We start from the raw sequence: 17,216 nt of genomic DNA, 5'->3' as shown, positions 1-17,216 counted from the left end.
ATACTGTTTCTGTAAAGGAAGAAAAGCATCATTAATTCAATAGATGTGTGAATATATCCCTCTGCTCACCATTTTTCTCCCTAGACTTCAACAGCTGAGGAGGAATATGAGATGGAGACATCCTCCCGTGTACAGACCCCCGGTGGACCTGGCGACAATGGAAGACAGACATATTATCCTGACCTACAAATTTGATAGGGCCACAATCCAAGAATTGTGTGCCCAATTGGGGCCAGACCTGATTTCAGCTAGCCTCCAGCCCACAGGTATCCCCCCTCTAGTCCAGGTTCTGTCAGTGCTCCAATTCCTGGCAAGTGGTTACTTCCAAGCGACAGTAGCCATGGCATCAGGGATGTCACAGCCTATGTTCTCAAACGTGTTGACCAGAGTGTTGTCTGCCCTGCTGAAACACATGCGCAGCTACATCATATTCCCCCAGGTGGAGGATTTGGTCACAGTGAAAGCTGACTTTTATGCCCTGGGACATATCCCCAACATCATTGGTGCCATTGATGGTACACATATAGCATTTGTTCCCCCCCCCCTCGGAAAAATGAACAAGTGTTCAGGAATAGAAAGAGCTTTCACTCTATGAATGTGCAGATGGTGTGTTTGGCGGACCAGTACATCTCCCATGTGAATGCCAAGTACCCTGTACATCTGTGCATGATGTACTCATCTTGAGGAATAGCAGCATTCCATATGTGATGTCTCAATTCCAGAGGCACCGGGTGTGGCTAGTAGGTGAGCCCATGGTCCCCCCCAGTTGATGTGAGTATATGGGTGTGGGGTTGTCCCTAAGGGTGAGTATCTGTCTAACAGGCATCCCACGAATATTTGCAGGTGACTCTGGTTACCCCAACCTCTCATGGCTCCTGACATCAGTGAGGAATGCCAGGACAAGGGCAGAGGAACGTTACAATGAGGCACATGAGCGTACAAGGCTGATAATTGAGAGAAACTTCGGCCTCCTGAAGGCCAGGTTCCAGTGCCTACATCTGACAGGTGGATCCCTATACTACTCACCAAAGAAGGTGTGCCAGATCATCGTTGCATGTTGCATGTTGCAAAACCTGGCCTTGAGACGCCAGGTGCCTTTTCTGCAGGAGGATGAGCCTGGAGATGGTCTTATGGCAGCGGTGGAGCCTGTGGACAGTGAGCAGCAGGAGGCAGAGGATGAAGATGTGGACAACAGAAGCTTTCTCATACAGCAGTAATTCCAGTGACACACAGGTAAGACACTGTAACTTCACCTTCCATTGCAGTTTTCTGTTGGACATTGGACAGGGCAGCATGATTTGCCTATGCCTATGGCCACTTACTGTACCCTTTGGCATCTCTATTTGTGGATCTCTGTGCCCCACTCTGGCTTCTGGTGTGTGTACTGCTGCCCACTACAGGTCATACCAATGTATATATAACGGTACATATGAATTGCAATGTTTTCAGATTGTTGTACTAATACTTATTTCAAACAATTGACAGACTCCAGATTGGTATTTGTTCCAAGGGTGTTTATTTAAGTTCTAATAAGTAGAGGGGGATGTGCAATGGGCTGGGGTGATGGTGGAGGAATGTCCAGTTAAAGTCCAGTCTCTTGGTCTCACAGGTGCATTGTCCAATGGGGCATAGGAAGGGGGGCACTGGCAGTTCAAGGTGGACAGGGTGACAGAGTGCGACAGAAGGGTGACAATCAGGAATGTCTTATTTCTTGGCGGGGTCTTGGCAATGTTTTCTGGCTCCTGCCTGGGTCGCAGGGACCGTTTGCGGGGTGGTTCTCCTTCTGCAGGGGGTGGGGTGCTGGTGGCCTGTTGGTCCAGTGGCGGGGGCCTCCTGTTCACTAGCGCTGGCGGAGGTGGAGGGCTGTTCATCAGTGTGGCTAGTGTCAGAGGCCTGTTGTTGTGCCACTGCCTCCATCATGGTGTTGGCCATGTCAGCCAGCACCCCTGCAATGGTGACCAGGATGGTGTGGATGTGTTTGAGGTCCTCCCTGATCCCCAGGTACTGTCCCTCCTGCAGCCGCTAGGTCTCCTGCAACTTGGCCAGTATCTGACCCAAGGTCTCCTGGGAATGTTGGTATGCTCCCAGGATCCCTGCAAGTGCCTCGTGGAGAGTGGGTTCCCTGGGCCTCTCCTCCCCCTGTCGCACAGCAGTCCTCCCAGTTTCCTTGTTGTCCTGTGCCTCTGTCCCGTGAACCGTGTGCCCACTGCCGCTGACCCCAGGTTCCTGATTGCCTTGGGTTTGTGGGGTTGCCTGGGGTCCCTGTAGTGATGGACACACTGCTGATTGTTGTGTCCTGGGGACAGTGGTATGGGCCCGCTGAGTGGGTGCTGTGCTGGTGTTTCCTGAGGGGGGAGGCTCTGTGGTGGTATGGGACTGTGGCAGGGTAACCGACTGTCCAGAGGTCCTTGATGGGCCAGGTTGGTCATTGTGATCCAGCCCTGCAGAGCTGCTGTCATCACTGTGGGCCTCTTCTGGGTCGGGGGACTGGATGTTGGTGGCACCTCCTCTCCGGTGACGTTGAGTAGGGGTCCTGTGGGGATGACAATGCAGTGTTATTGTATCTGCGTGTGCCATCTGGTGCATGGGTATGTTTCCCTCTATGGGTGTTATTGGCAAGGCAGCTTTGGGTTGTGTGAGTTGTGATTTTGTTGGCTAAGTGATTGTCACTAGTGTGTATGCTGTGGTGATGGGTGTCCATACAGGTCTGTGATGGGGGTCCATGCATTGGTGAAGCATGCAGGGCTTGGTATTGGGATGGGTGGGTTGTGATGGTGGGGTATATGTGAGGTGGTGGAGTGGTGGGGGTGAGGGTAGGGGTAGGAGTGTGTGATGGCATGCAGGTAGGGGGGTGAAAGTAGTAAAGATTTGACTTACCAGAGTCCAGTCCTCATGGTACTCCTGCGAGGCCCTCAGGATGCATGATCGCCAAGACTTGCTCCTCCCATGTTGTGAGTTGTGGGGGAGGAGGTGGGGGTCTACCGCCAGTCCTCTGTACGGCTACCTGGTGTCTTGCAACCACCGAACGCACCTTCCCCCGTAGGTCGTTCCACCTCTTCCCAATGTCATCCCTTGTTCTGGGGTGCTGTCCCACGGCATTGACCCTGTCCACGACTCTCCACCGTAGCTCCATCTTCCTTGCAATGGACGTCTGTTGCACCTGTGATCCGAATAGCTGTGGCTCTACCCGGATGATTTCCTCCACCATGACCCTTAGCTCCTCCTCTGAAAACCTGGGGTGTCTTTGGGGTGCCATGGATGCGTGATGTGAGTGATACGTGTGAGGATGTGTGGGCTGATGTCTTGTGGTGTGTGCTGTGAGGTACGTGGATGGTGTATGGGTGATGATTTTTATGGCTCAGATTGTGTGGGTGCTCCTGGCTGGTCTCGCTCTCTGTTAGCAATCTTTTTTTTTTTTTAAATGTTTGTGGGTAATGTGGGTGTGTGTTTTATATTGGTGTGGATGTGTGTGTGTGGTGTGTGTATTTTGAATTGTCCAATGTGGTGTAGTTTTGTAAGTGTGTGTGTATTTTGAGTGCGGCAGTGTGTACTGCCAATGGTTTAACGCGGTTGAAAGATCACTGCGGGGATTCGTGAGTCCGGATACTGTGGGCGTATTTCTGTTGGCGTAACGGTGTGGGTTTTGGTACCGCCACTTTATCACTGACCTTTGGTGTGGTGGACTTGTGTGTGTGTCTCTATAGTGGCGGATTTCTCTCTGTGGGTCATAATATGGGTAGCGGTATACAGCCGCGGCCACGGTATGTTGGCAGCTGTCAGCACGGCGGTAGGCGACATTTACCGCCAAGGTTGTAATGAGGGCCTAAATGTTTTACATTGTTTGAAATACAGTTCGCTTGAATAGTAAGACCTGCAGTCATGATCTGTCCTGTTTGATTGGATGTTATTTTGGAATCCAATTTAGATGTCAGTAAATTGTTAGCATCAACACAGGCAATTTTGCATCAAGGGGAAAGGGTGCCTGCATTGCAGGCAGGATTGTTTTTGTGCAGGAATGGACATCTTCCTGCACAAAAACAATCCTCAGAGGCATTCTCGTCTTTCTGTGTGTGCCTGCAGCTCACATAGAAAGAGGAAAACATGAGGAGAAATAAAGATATTTATCCTCATTACACCTCCCCTGGGGAGGTGTAGCATTATGGCGCATTCCCATGTCTACCATTAATGGTAAATCTGGGAATGCACAACAATCCACAGGTGGATGCGTGGGAACACCCAAGCTCCACCCATGGAATGCCTCCCTAGGGCAGAGTAACTGAAGGCAGCGATTTCTGCTGTCTTGCATTACTCCATATTTATCAAGGCATGCAGGGCCGCGCAAAGTGGCCTTGCGTGTCTTGATAAATCTGACTTTAGTGTTGAATCACCCTTACGCTCCAAGACAAGGGCGACACAACACTGCTATAAATCTGTCCCTAGATTGCTGGGGATCTCATGCATGTCAGAGAATCCAGTTTAGGAGGGGTAATACAGGTAGTGGTAGCAACACTCTGCCCAGGTTACTTAACAGTGTTGCATTATAAGATAAACATTTTATGAAGAGCCGAATTTGCATCACATGGCATGGTAATGATGACTTTGCTCACTCAGACTCTGAAAACAATAGTGCATTCTGTAATTTGTAATGCGTTAAACGCCATTAAAAAGCATAAAATAGCAGGAAAGGTGCAGGAAATCTGTTTGTTTTTAAGGATATCATTTAAACACCACGAAAATGACAGAATCTGAAAGATAAGATGAGGAGATCCTAGGAAACTGAAGGGAGGGAGAGAAAGATGAAGTTCACATAGGAGGAGGTAGAAATCTTCATCTCTGAGTGAATGAACATCTAGAAAAAAAATGGTGTGCTCCAAATCACCTCCAGCAAAGAAAGTGGCCCTTTGGAATGACACCATTGGCAATACCTATGTGGTTGCTCCAGCAAGGATATCACCCGCTCAATACAAAAGTAAATCTGGGCCTTGCAGTAAAATAAGTGAATCAACAGAAATAACTTGTGTGATGTTCTGGAGTCACCAACGAGTTAAATCAGCCAACTAGAATGAGTATCACCCTCTTGAACCCCCTCGCCCTACAAGCCAGGTAGGTTGCAGAACACAAATACTATTGTAATTCTATTTAAAGTGTGCGCCAGGTCTCCCTGAACACACAGCCTTTAAGACTTTAGGAAAGGGCAATAGCTGCGGTGCTTTGATCTGCCAACCTCATAAAGGACAAACGCATACAACCTCCCACAGCTGCCACATGGGCGGTGGTGGGTCCAAATAATGGAATCCAGGCTGCAATGCACTCCCTACAGAAAACCCATAACTTACATCAATCCTACAAAAGTTTGGTTGGAAGGTCTCTAGACCGCACTGATCACGACCATAGGAAGATCACTCATTTTTCAAACCTTACAGACTTACTCATACCAGGGCTGGTAGTCTGAACCCCCAGGTGGAAGACTTCCAATGGGAAACTTACAACGGCAACCCCACACTTGTCATCAAGTAAGAAGTGGCGGTATAATATGTAAAAAATGGAACATCATATAAGATGACGTGGGAAGGAGAGTTCATAAATTCCCATATCTGGAGACTCGCACTTATAAAGGAGAGTATGCACGTGCACAAGAGGAAGGTAAACCAGCCTGAAATAGAGGCACAAAGGGCGATGCTTTTACACAATGTCGCTCTGTACCAGGTAGATTACAGTGTGAACTTTGACCAGACCATTCTTTCTAACAGCTCCTGAAAGCAAAGGTACACTGTGCCACAGGGACAACTGAGGAGGCAGCCAGCTTAGCAGGACACAGGTGAGTCCGGTAGCTGTTATGATTCTGAATGTTATTGGCAATGCAACCTTACAAACAAATTCTATCACACAAATAAGTGCTTACATGTAATGAAATCAAAGTGACATGAAAAGACAAAGCACACAGGGTCGTCGGTCGTATGCAAGCTACTGTTCTCCGGCCTGTCATTCACGCACAAACGGGGCATGTGCTTGCTGTCAGCTTTACTCTCACTCTCTCTGTATGATTGTCCCTTTTTTACCTGCTTTTTACATGTTTTCACCTGCTGGCTGTGTTGTTGCTTTGCCTGAAAAGCACTTAGGGTTACAACAATCTCTTGCTAGCCACCACGCTTTGGTTCCATTGCAAGGAAGTTTAAGACTAGATTTGTCAGTTCCTGACTTCGCTCACCCCCATGAACTTAGTCAACCTTTCTCACAGTCCTCAAACCAGAACCGTTGCTAACTAGGCGTGATCTTCTCAACAGACCCGGGCGTGAAAGGAGAACACATTCAACCTCTAAGTGGGATTGCTCACCTACAATACCTTTCAACATTACAGTTCCCCAAATCAAACTGACAGCAACAACACCGGGACTACACACGTGACTACCATGACTTGTTTTTATACAGTGCTAAATACTATTTTTTTCTGTTTGTAAATTACAGATGTGATTAATTACCTAGTTTGCAGTGCTCAAAAAAAGAGGAAAGCAAAGTCTGTCCAGCCAAGGTTCAAACTTGTATATTATCACACACAATGCAACAACCTAATTTTAATACTTATATCGGACTCTTAAGAGTCCTACAGGTACTAGAATTTCTGGTTAAGGAAACCCCGCCCACTCTTTTATGACATGATTCATCATAGCTATCCTTACCCTGTCATGGTAGGTACATACTGCCAAGATGGACTCGACCTCCAGGGGGCGGGAATTCTTAATTCACGGTTACTGGATAGGTTTGAGGATGCTGAGTAATAAAATTACCTTAGGGGTAAACACAAAGACATTACTTTATCAAGCGGGTGCCCTAGGTAAGATGAAAAAGTAGAATGGTGGATGATAACAAGTGCTAGGACTCACACATCTTCATTTTACACAAACATGTTTATGTCACTTAGAATTCACAAATGAACCAATGACCTTCTTCATGACTAGGACTGACCGCTACCTAGTTAGCACATATATTCATGAATTCAAGCCCCTAAAGGGAAGGGAGTTTTCATACTTCAACTGATTGAAAGAGCATAAATAAAACAACCCTATCTAAGGATCAAATGTTTTTGTGGTCACATCGAGGTAGGCACCCTCTGTAGTCACACACTCATCAAGATCAAGAGATAGTATCTACTAGTTAGCCTACTTCTGACCCTCCACCTACAGTAGGCCAGCCGGCACTATCTCTTGATGAACTTGTGACTACAGAGGTGCCTCCCTCGACGTGACCATGAAGACATTCTGACCCTTTAGGGTGGATGGATTTACGTTCTTTCAAACAATTTCTAGTAGGAAAGCTATCCCCTCTTATGGCCCTGTATGCATGAACATATGTGCTAACGAGGCAGGGATCAAACACCGTCCTGAAGGCCTTTGATATGTGCATTCTAAATATATTAGCTTAAGGTAAAGATGTAGGAGTCATAGAGCTTATTATCATCCCCACTCTATTTTTTTTATCTTACCTAGGGTACCTGCTTAAAAAAAGAAATATCTTTGACTTCACCCCTGAGGTAATTTTATTATTCCGAATCACTGAACCTATTTAGCAACCAATTATTAAGAACTCTCTCCTTGTGGAGGTTAAGTCCATCCTGGCAATATCTACTTTACAGAATGGGGGAAGGCTACCCTGTATAAAGCATGCCACAAAAGAGCAAGTAAGGTTTCCTTATCCAGACATTCTAGTACCTATGTGTAAGGAAACAGCTTTTTGCAGGTTTCCTCTGACATGTTACCCCCATTCCGACTATTAGCCTCTGAGGGTGAACTGAGGCCTGCTGTCCAGACTTCAGTGACAGTGTTCAGTCCCTTTACAAAAGCTATGTCAAATCGGATGTCTTCAATTGGTAAGTAGTGACCTACTTATAAGTCCCTAGTATATGGTACCCAGTTACCAAAGGCATGTAATGCAGAGTGTCCACACAGGGCTGCAGCACTGGTTGTGCCACGCTGTGTGTGACAAAGTGATAAAATGGCTCCCAACCTGCCACTACAGACTGGAGAGGCAGTGCCACACTGCAAATTCAACTTCACCATTGCCATTAATGACAAAGCTCCTAAGTCCCTAAATAACATATATAAGTCACCTCTAAGAAAGGACTATCAAGCCCTATAACAAGGAGAGGTATATTATGAAGCAAGACCTAGAGTTTATATATGCCTTAACAGCAAAACTCTAAAAGTTGATGTTTTGCTGAAGAAAGTTAGTAGCCCCATTGGGTGACACAGGGTTACCAGCTGGCATCCAAGCCTGGCTCACTTCTGAGTGGGACTACCTAACTGGGTGCTGTAAGGTATCAAATCAATTGTGACATTAAATGCGACTTGATGGTCAAGTCAACATTCATGTTACTTTTAAATTCAAGCAAAATTCAGAAAGTTGCCACTCTGTGACCCAGCTAGTCCAGTGGCCTCACAAAGGCCCAGGTACACAGACAACTTTCTGTCCGCCTAGGGAATGTGTGGATGACTCAGAGGCTGAGGAACAAAGGCAGTTGTAGCAGAGCAAGGTGTTACCTCCTCTCACAGGAAAGCAGTGGCGGCCGGCAGCTTTAGGAGGGAGGGGGGCGGGCAGGATGCACACACACACATACACACTCTCATTCTTTCACACACAGACACACACGCACATCCATTAACAACACTCATACCATTCAAACATGCACGCACGCACCAAACATTCATTTTAAAAGATCGCACACACTCATTCTTTCACACACTCACGCATGCATGCACATCCATTAACAATACTCATAACACTCAAACATGCAAGCGCGCACCAAACATTCAATTTAAAACATCACACACACATACACACACACACTTACCTTCAGCCTCCAGGTCCCAGGAAGGATGGGACTTCTGCCTCGTCACAGAGTGGGATGGGGTCAGTGAGACTGCTGACCCCACCCCACTCTGTGACGAAGTGTCACTGATTGACACTCACCCTGGGCACTTCTGGGCTTAAACCTCAAGCGCCCAGGGAGAGTGTCAATTGGTGACGCTTTCCTCGTCACCCAGGGGAGGGCCTCAAGGCACTTTTGCTGAGCGGAAGAGGTCACGCCCATAGGAGATGTGACCTCCTCAGCCCTGCAAAGTTCAGCTCAGGCAGCCAGGAGTGTGCGCAAATCGCACATGTCTGCTCTTGGCTGCCTGAGCTGAACATGGAGAGTGTCTGTCAGCCTGACCTTTGTTCAGCCTGACAGACACTTTTCATGAGGGGCAAAAGGTGGGGGGGGTGGCCCCTCCGCCCTAAAGGACGGGCTGCCACTGCAGGAAAGCTACTCTGGAGTTAATACAAAAAGTGAGCTTCAAAAGGGAAGCCGCTTTTGAAGGGCAAATAATGATAACACTCTCGAATAGGCGGCCTTTTTTCAGGTAAACAAATTGGAGACAGGCCCAGAGAAGGGAAATCTGTTCACAAATCGGTTTTCCCATGGGCGTGTAGCCCTCAGTTAGCCTCACTTCTGGGGTGGGCACCCATGCTCATCACAGTCGAAGGAAGAGTCTGACATGTGAGAGTGGCAAGAATATTGCATTCTGGGATGGCCACATGGTACACATCCAGACATGGGTCCCTTGCTCACTGTGCCACTGGATTCAAGCTAGCCTGGCTGATGAGGAGTGATACCCCGAAACCAGTCCCAGGATGTCTGTTTCTGGTCCAGGGAGGACCTGGCCTGGCCGTTCGGGCTGGACTGTTCCCATGAGGAGCATGGTCAAGACTGATTTGCATATGACTGGTTTCAAATTGGGGTGGCATGGTGAGCAAAAGGATGATGGATTTAACCCAGTTCTATGACTGGGGGTGAGTGTCTGAACGGTTTAAGCACTCTGTCCATCATCTTGGTGTGTTGCTATGTTCACCCTAAGTGTCCAAGGTATGCCCAGACATGGTCTCTTGCTCACTGTGGCATTCACAAAACCCATGCAAACAGCGCCAATGAGAAGTTCATGAAAAATAGCGCATCTGCAAAAGTGGGGCAAAAGCAGGGCTATTCAGTGAGCCATCCACCCAAGAGTACCAGAACTTTGCTACCTTCCAGCGCACCATGGAGATAGCAATAAGACAATGTCTGTCCTACAGCAAATTGGACCCGAATTTAAGTCAAACACTGGCAGGTCTCATACCATACCATCACATGTAAAGGTCCTGGCAGTACTACATCTTCTAAAATAGTAGTAATAATCTTTATTGTGTGATTTGTGAAACTGTTGCAATGCAATACAGTCCATAGTAAAAATATATAGGCAGTAAGAAACACTGTGTTGAAACATGAATTGAGGCTGCATCCCAGAACAATGTAGTGAAGTGCAAGGTGTATTATCACGGAGTGTGTTGGTGCGGGAGTCTGGGAGTCTAAAGGCTATAGCCTATTGTGAAGTGCAGGGAGTATTACCACAGAAGGTGCTGAAACAGCACTCTGAGAATCTGAAAGCCTTTGCCTGCCACTAGGGCAGCCGTTGCCAGGTGAGTGGAGAGAGACAATAAGATAGCGATGAGCAGTGGGAGACGGCAGGTAAAGCTTAAAGAGCAAGAAAGCTCTGTCCTAGAAGTGAGCCAGCATGTGCCAAATGGAACTGAGAAAAGGTCTCAATAAAATTACAAATGGCGAACAGGAAAGTGGCGGGGGTTGAAATGAAGTGCCCAAGAGCTCAGTGCCTTTATGATGTCAGGGAAAACAACAGACCTGGGAGAAAGACCGTATGTCATATAATCACCCGGGCCCTTTCCGCCTTATGAGTCTAGCCCAATTTTTTCTTGAATCTATGGAAAAATTGCACCATAGCGCAATTCAGCATAGTGTCAGATGGCAGAAAGCAGGTCACCACTGCCTCCGTGCAGGACGTGATGCCACATGCGTTCCATAGTCGCCAAAGGAGCTCATGTCGGTCATCTATAAGGGTGATACACGGGCAGAGTATGTGAACAATGTCTTCTTAACACTAGGCACAAAAGCAACAAAGCTTGTGCACCCCGGTCTTTTCCATGAAGGCAGGTGGTATAAGATTGGCAGATGTCCCAATCTATATTTCACAAACCGCGCCTTGGTCCAGTCTTTAAAAGTTTCACTTAGGTACTTCTGTAGTTTCAGTCTTGTGTAATTTTGGAGCGTAATCAAGCCAAGGCGTTATCAGGACAAAGAGTCTTTGTCAGATAGCAGCGAGAGCAGATGTGAACTTGCTTTCGTCAGATTTTTGAACTGCTGGTGGCTTATAGGAAGATCCCAGACACTTGTTAAGTCAAGAGTGTCATGGCATACAACAACTAGGCCCTAGCAGGGGAGCGGATATTCGTTTCCAATTCAGACCAAACAGAGTATCCAAGTGAGCCTTCCTTTGCCAGTTTTAGTTTATGGCAACATATCGCAAAGGCCACCATTCGCACGATTGGCTGCTTAACGATGCCAAACTCGAGACTGATTTGTGCAGGGGATGAGGGGGAAGGTAAGTGGAAAATGTGTCTGTAGATTTTAAGTAATATTTTATCAAGGATGTTGCTGTTTCGGCCCATTAAGGCCTCACTTCAATGGGCTATGTTGGAAGGAACTTTGCTCGGGCTACTTACAGGATCGGCGTAAGTGTGGGGCCTTTCAATTTTGTATAGAAGGACTGCAGCCTGTGTGCCAAGGCAAGACCCTTCTTCCTTATTTCCTCTATTTGGTTCCCGAATCTCCTGTTCTCACTAGAGAGGACACCATGATACTTGAAGCTTTTGATTGTCCCTATCTTCTCTTGGTCTAAAACCCACGTAGGTTTACGTAATTTGGTGCGATTAATTATGAGGATCTTGGTCTTCTTGTTAGTTGTGAGCCCAAAATGATGGATCTTCCTTGTGTATTGCAGAAGGAATTCCGCCCGGCCCTTGGTAATTTGTTTCTGGACTAAATTTATTTAAACTGGGCCCCACAATGAATTGCAATCGCAAATGCCTGGGTGGGCTGGTGAGGATTTAGTAAGATCCAGGCCATCACCCAGAGGATGGGGGCCCAGCCAAGTGAGTCTTGTGTTGAAATGAGCAGACAAGAAATAATGCCAGGTTGACTCAGAGATGTAGGAAGAAGCTATGTTAGGGAAGGATCTCCCAATCCTGTTTATGGCCCGCCAGAAGTTTGAAGAGTTATTTGATCTGATGCCGTAAAGTATTGCCGCCCAGAAGGTGTTCCAACTTTCCCTTTGAAGGGTCTTTTTCTCCATTTTTAAGTGCCTTCCTTAAATTGTTTAGTATTGCGGGGACCACTTGAGATTTTGTAATGGCTCTCCAAAGTTAGTTTACCCTCCTTTTCGTCATCCTTATCAGATAGGTTGCCGTTTGTGCTTTCAGCCTCTTGTTAGATAAAACGGGCCTAACATGCTGGCTTACAAGTTCAGCTGAAAACCTTTCCCAGGATGACAGTGGATTTTCATCTGATGTGCCAAAGGATCCCATTAGTTGTTTGGCTTTTGAGGCAAGCCCCAGCAGGAAGTCCAGGGAGTACCTTATCCGTTTGAGATTGGTTGAGAACCATTTTAGTCTAAAGTCAGCAGCATGTGCGTGAGCATGCGGAGTGATGCTGAAGGTTATCTCCTGTGGGCGATGGTCACTGATTGTTTTCATCCCAAAGCCAAAAAAGGAGGTGATTTTCAAAAGGGGGAGCCTTACAAAGGTGTAGTCGATTAGAGATGTCCTAAAGGAACTTAAATATTTGAGAGGCCAGGAGATTTGTCAGGATGGACGCATCCATTTAAAGCACTGAGGCCCATATTTAACGGAAAATAATGGCCTGCAATGCTGCGCCAAAATTGGCAGCTCCGCAATCCATCATTTTCACAATGCAGGGGTGCGCCATATTTAATTGAATATGTCGCACCCCTGTGTTGTCCCTTGCGCTGGTGCTAAATTGAGCTGCCTAGCTACAACGCAGGCATCCTTGCACCATTGTGCAAGGATGTCTGTGTTGAGGGGTTTGATCGTTTATGTGTGGGAAGGTGTCCCTTCCTGCACATAAACAAGCACTAATGGCGATTTGGCACTTCTATGTGTGCTGCAGAATGCAGCACACACAGTAGTGCCAAAGCATAATTTTGAAATAATTGTTTATGTGCAGAAAGGGACACCTTCCTGCACATAAACAATCATATCTGGCATTTTGCTCTTTCTATGTGTGCTGCAGACTTCAGCATACATAGAATTAGCAAAAAACAAGGAGGAGTAAAAGTATTCCTCCTCGTTGTGCCTTGCTAATGCCGCCGCTGGGAGGGCATTAGATTTTGACGCTGCCTCAGGTTTACAAAAACCCGTAAATCTGAGGCAGCGTCAAAATGCAATGGTTGTTGCTGTGTCACGCTGACAGCAACACCCATTGCATGCCCCTTCCAAACAAAGAGCAGCGTGTGAAGAGGCCGTACTTACATGGTGGTGTTAAGCCACAAAAGTGGCTTAACACCACCTTGTAAATACGGCTCAGGGCATTGCGCGACAGGAGCATCACATAAAGTGACGCTCTGGGGGCGCTAGGGGCTCATAAATATGCCCCTAAAACCGTGAAGTTCCAGATTACCTTTCATGAGTGGTCCTCTCTTGTTGTCTTTATGCCAACCAGGGATGTGCTGAGAAGGGGCCAGCCAGTTGCTGTCTTGCACCTCAGTTTATCTTGTTGGCAGGCAGTAGACTCATTAGCCACATGTTAAAGTCACCTGATGCAATGAGGTCGGTGCTCAGACTCTCTGAGCTCAGGCCTGCTATGGTGACAATCAACTTGTCAGAAGTCGCAGACCTTGCTTTAGCATTTAGATGGACGTTGACATTCACCAAAGTAATGTTTTTGGTTTTACCTCCCAATGTTTTGAGTGACAGGTCAACTACTTGCAGTGTGGAGAAGAGAAATAAAAAGAGAAGAAAACCCCCCTACCTCTTAAACGAGTTCCAGTAATGGAATCCTTGCAACAATACTATAGCGTTAAACAAGTCAAAGTGTACATATATACATAACAATAATAGTAATATAAATGAATACATTTGATGTCAACATTTTATTTTTCATCCATAATTCCTGCTAGGCATTTTAGGTCTTCCTCGGTGGCCCTTGCCATAATTCTCCTAACAAAAAAGGCCAAATGGGGGGGAAGATCAATGGCTTTCCTTGGAAAGAAGTTGTGGAACTCATTGCTAATGAATCTACAACAAACAGGCCATGAACTTTCTTTCCGCTGCCTACTTAAGACCTGGTTATTTTGATCGTTATCTGCAGCTTGTATTCCGAAGTCTTCCGTACAAGCGCTGGGAGGCCCGTTGGGTAGCCATGCGCTATATAAGACCTCTTAACATAACATAACATAACATAATTATTATATCTTAATATCAAACGTCATGGACATAACACAGAAACTATCTCTCAATCCTCATTCATACCCACATGATCAGCTCACACTCATTAATTAAAAAAACAGTACACATGGACTGTTGGCCTAGTAGTCATTATTTTACAAATGTTCCAGAAGGTGGAGGGACCATCCTCCAATATCAAATATGACACACTGAAATAATTCCAAAGATCCAAATGTTTATCATAAAGAGTCTCTAATGTAAATCTTCATATAGTAAATACATCAAACATCTATTGTATTATATTCTTTAATCCTTAGATACATCTTCTTCCGATGTATGTAATCAATACAAGATGTTCGTCAAACTCCACTAAAGGAACATCTAGGCAAAGTTCCATCAGACAATCGTGCCGACGTACGTTTCGGTGTCAAATGGCCAACTGGTCACACACCTTCTTCAGGGCACATATTGATCAGTCATGGTTGAATAAAAAATGCATACAGAGAGGTCATGTCCATTGAAGACTATCTGTAGATAAATCAGTGCAGAGAATCAAAATGTCACCGAATGCTCAATCTACAACCTGACTTGAAAATTGCGTCACACACCTGGTGTGTTAGTAGAATACGTCTGATGTTATGTTGTTTCTAGATATGATGTCCACTCATAAAGTGTTCGTACATCCTGAGTGGGTATACAGGCATATCAAATTGTGCAAAATGGTTGCAATCCCTTAGTTGACTAATACAAAGGTATAATAGGAGAATAGATGGGGTTAGATGTCAGACCTAATGAGTGCACCCCCCCAACCCCTGGTGCGATCATGATGACTCTGCTTAAAATAATAAAACAAATAATTACACGTAGAACGAAGAAAAAGGGAAAAAAGAAAAGAAATACACAAAAATAGCAAGGAAATCAGAGAGCTAGGAGTGGGCTCACCAGCTGTTTATTTCTTATGATGCTCTCTTTATGGTAGACAGATGTAAATTTTCCACACATATATCTCTCATACGGGAAAAGGTAAAATCTCTAGAGAAATCAACATGCACAAATATTCACTATTGTTAATACGATTTTCACTGCTTTCCAAAAATTTCCGACATTCCCATTGTATTGCATATATGGGCAGCATTAGATTCCAAAGGGCTCACTTGTTGATCTAGAAGCACATTCATTTTGTATATCTTTAAACCTGTGACTTAAAAATGTGTCCAACTACAATTGGCTATTCTGATAAACTGGAAATTATCTCATATCTATATCAAAGCCAAATAGACTAATTATCTATAGAGAAGAATGTTTCATAAATTATTTACTTACTAGGTACAAATCTCTTAGCTTATACAAACAAGGCATATATTCTGGACTGACTCTCATACTCATTAACTTCCAAGCCCAATGACACACATAGTATACATATTGGAGAATCCCAACTCTCACAACACGCGAGTACTAGGTTACATAAGTGCACAAATAAAGAAGACTAAAGAGGTGAAATATGGAATTTCTTTAAAAAGCTGTATTGGAGACCCAACCTAAGCGGTCTGATTAAAAAAGTATTGCACTGATACCTTTTATAGAGATTCAACATTCTGGACCCTAAAGACACACTTCTCTAGGAAGTAGCTATGCCTCCCTGTATCCCTACAATTAAAAATTACAAAAACCATCAGTTTCTATACAGCTGCAAATCTATCGTTCCGAATAGGACCATCTGTGCTCGTCTAATTATTGAACGTGTAGCTCGCTCAAGTTTCTACCAGGGCTACATACACTCAGCTTATAAAGGGAACAATATTACCCAGATTGTGTACTTACCTTTGGTCAAGGACTGCTAACTTTAAAAGACAAAAGCATTCCTGAAGGCCGAGCATCCCAATGCCAAACATCAAGGCTTAACGGGCCGCTGGACGTGCATGTCGCCTATTATCGGGGAATCTCCTGTGACGCACAAAGTTCACCTAACATACGTAAGCCGGTGATCAACACTGAAAACGGGCTATTGAAGAAGAAACACCATTTTGAGGGACAAGCATAGGGGCCATAGTGGGGAAGGTATCCTACTGATTTCTTCTATTGGAATTGCAATATCTAAACACTCGGGAAACCTATGTCAGCCTAAATCTGTATTGTTAAAGATTCTAAAATTCTTGCTTACTCACAGATTTCTGTCGTCCTTCTGGGGCCAAAAACTGGAAACAAAGAAGAGATTGTTAAAGGCTGCTTTCAGGTCATACAAAACAGAAGCAACCATATGCTGACGTATGCTCACCAATTATCTATTAATTCCACTGCATAAAGACAAGGAATAAAAGCTCTCCAAAGATGGAATGAGATAGAAATGATAGGTGACTCATGGGTAAGGTTATATATACTAAATGCAATGTAATTCTGTTGCATATAAGTATGCACTAAAAGCATTTTTCCATGGGAATCGATCATTGAGAACTTTCTCCACAGTGTTCAAATAAAATATCCAGAAAACGTCCCGTTTCTTTCTGTAGGTACCTACATGAGTACCACCTGTCGGGCTGATTTTCTCGAAGATAATCCATTTCAATTCACTATCCTTATGTTTATGTTAACTACAATGAGAGACTAAAGGAGCTTGGAGTTTAGAATTCCTGATAGCTGATTTGTGCTCGCTGAATCTGGTCCTAAACTGTCTTCCTGCTTCTCCCACATATCCTAAGTTACAAGGACAAAAGATACGGTATATCACATTAGTGCTCTGACAGTTGGTCATGATTTTAAACCTAATGTACTACCTGCAGTGCACCATCGTCACTGGCTCTAGCCCCGGACTCAATTATGCATGAGGCAGATAAGTAAATAGCGAGACGGCCCTTGCAAAGCCTGTGCTTGTGTCGTTTAGATGCTGGTATAAA

General features: G+C 45.3%; 1 protein-coding gene across 1 annotated transcript in view; it reads left to right on the top strand.

Annotated features, from left to right (window-relative positions):
- Positions 1 to 5,756: 5,756 nt before the first annotated feature.
- Positions 5,757 to 17,216, top strand: part of LOC138292816 (flavin-containing monooxygenase 5-like) — a 78,898-nt gene continuing 67,438 nt past the window's right edge. Inside the window, exon 1 of the mRNA XM_069231611.1 lies at positions 5,757 to 5,818. The gene's annotated coding sequence lies outside the window, so the exon portion shown is untranslated. The remainder of the gene's footprint in view (positions 5,819 to 17,216) is intronic.

This window comes from Pleurodeles waltl, chromosome 4_2 (assembly GCF_031143425.1).
Source record: "Pleurodeles waltl isolate 20211129_DDA chromosome 4_2, aPleWal1.hap1.20221129, whole genome shotgun sequence".
Taxonomy (NCBI): Eukaryota; Metazoa; Chordata; class Amphibia; order Caudata; family Salamandridae; genus Pleurodeles; species Pleurodeles waltl.
The sequence above is the reverse complement of the archived record's forward strand: the minus strand, read 5'-3'. Positions and strand labels throughout refer to the sequence as shown.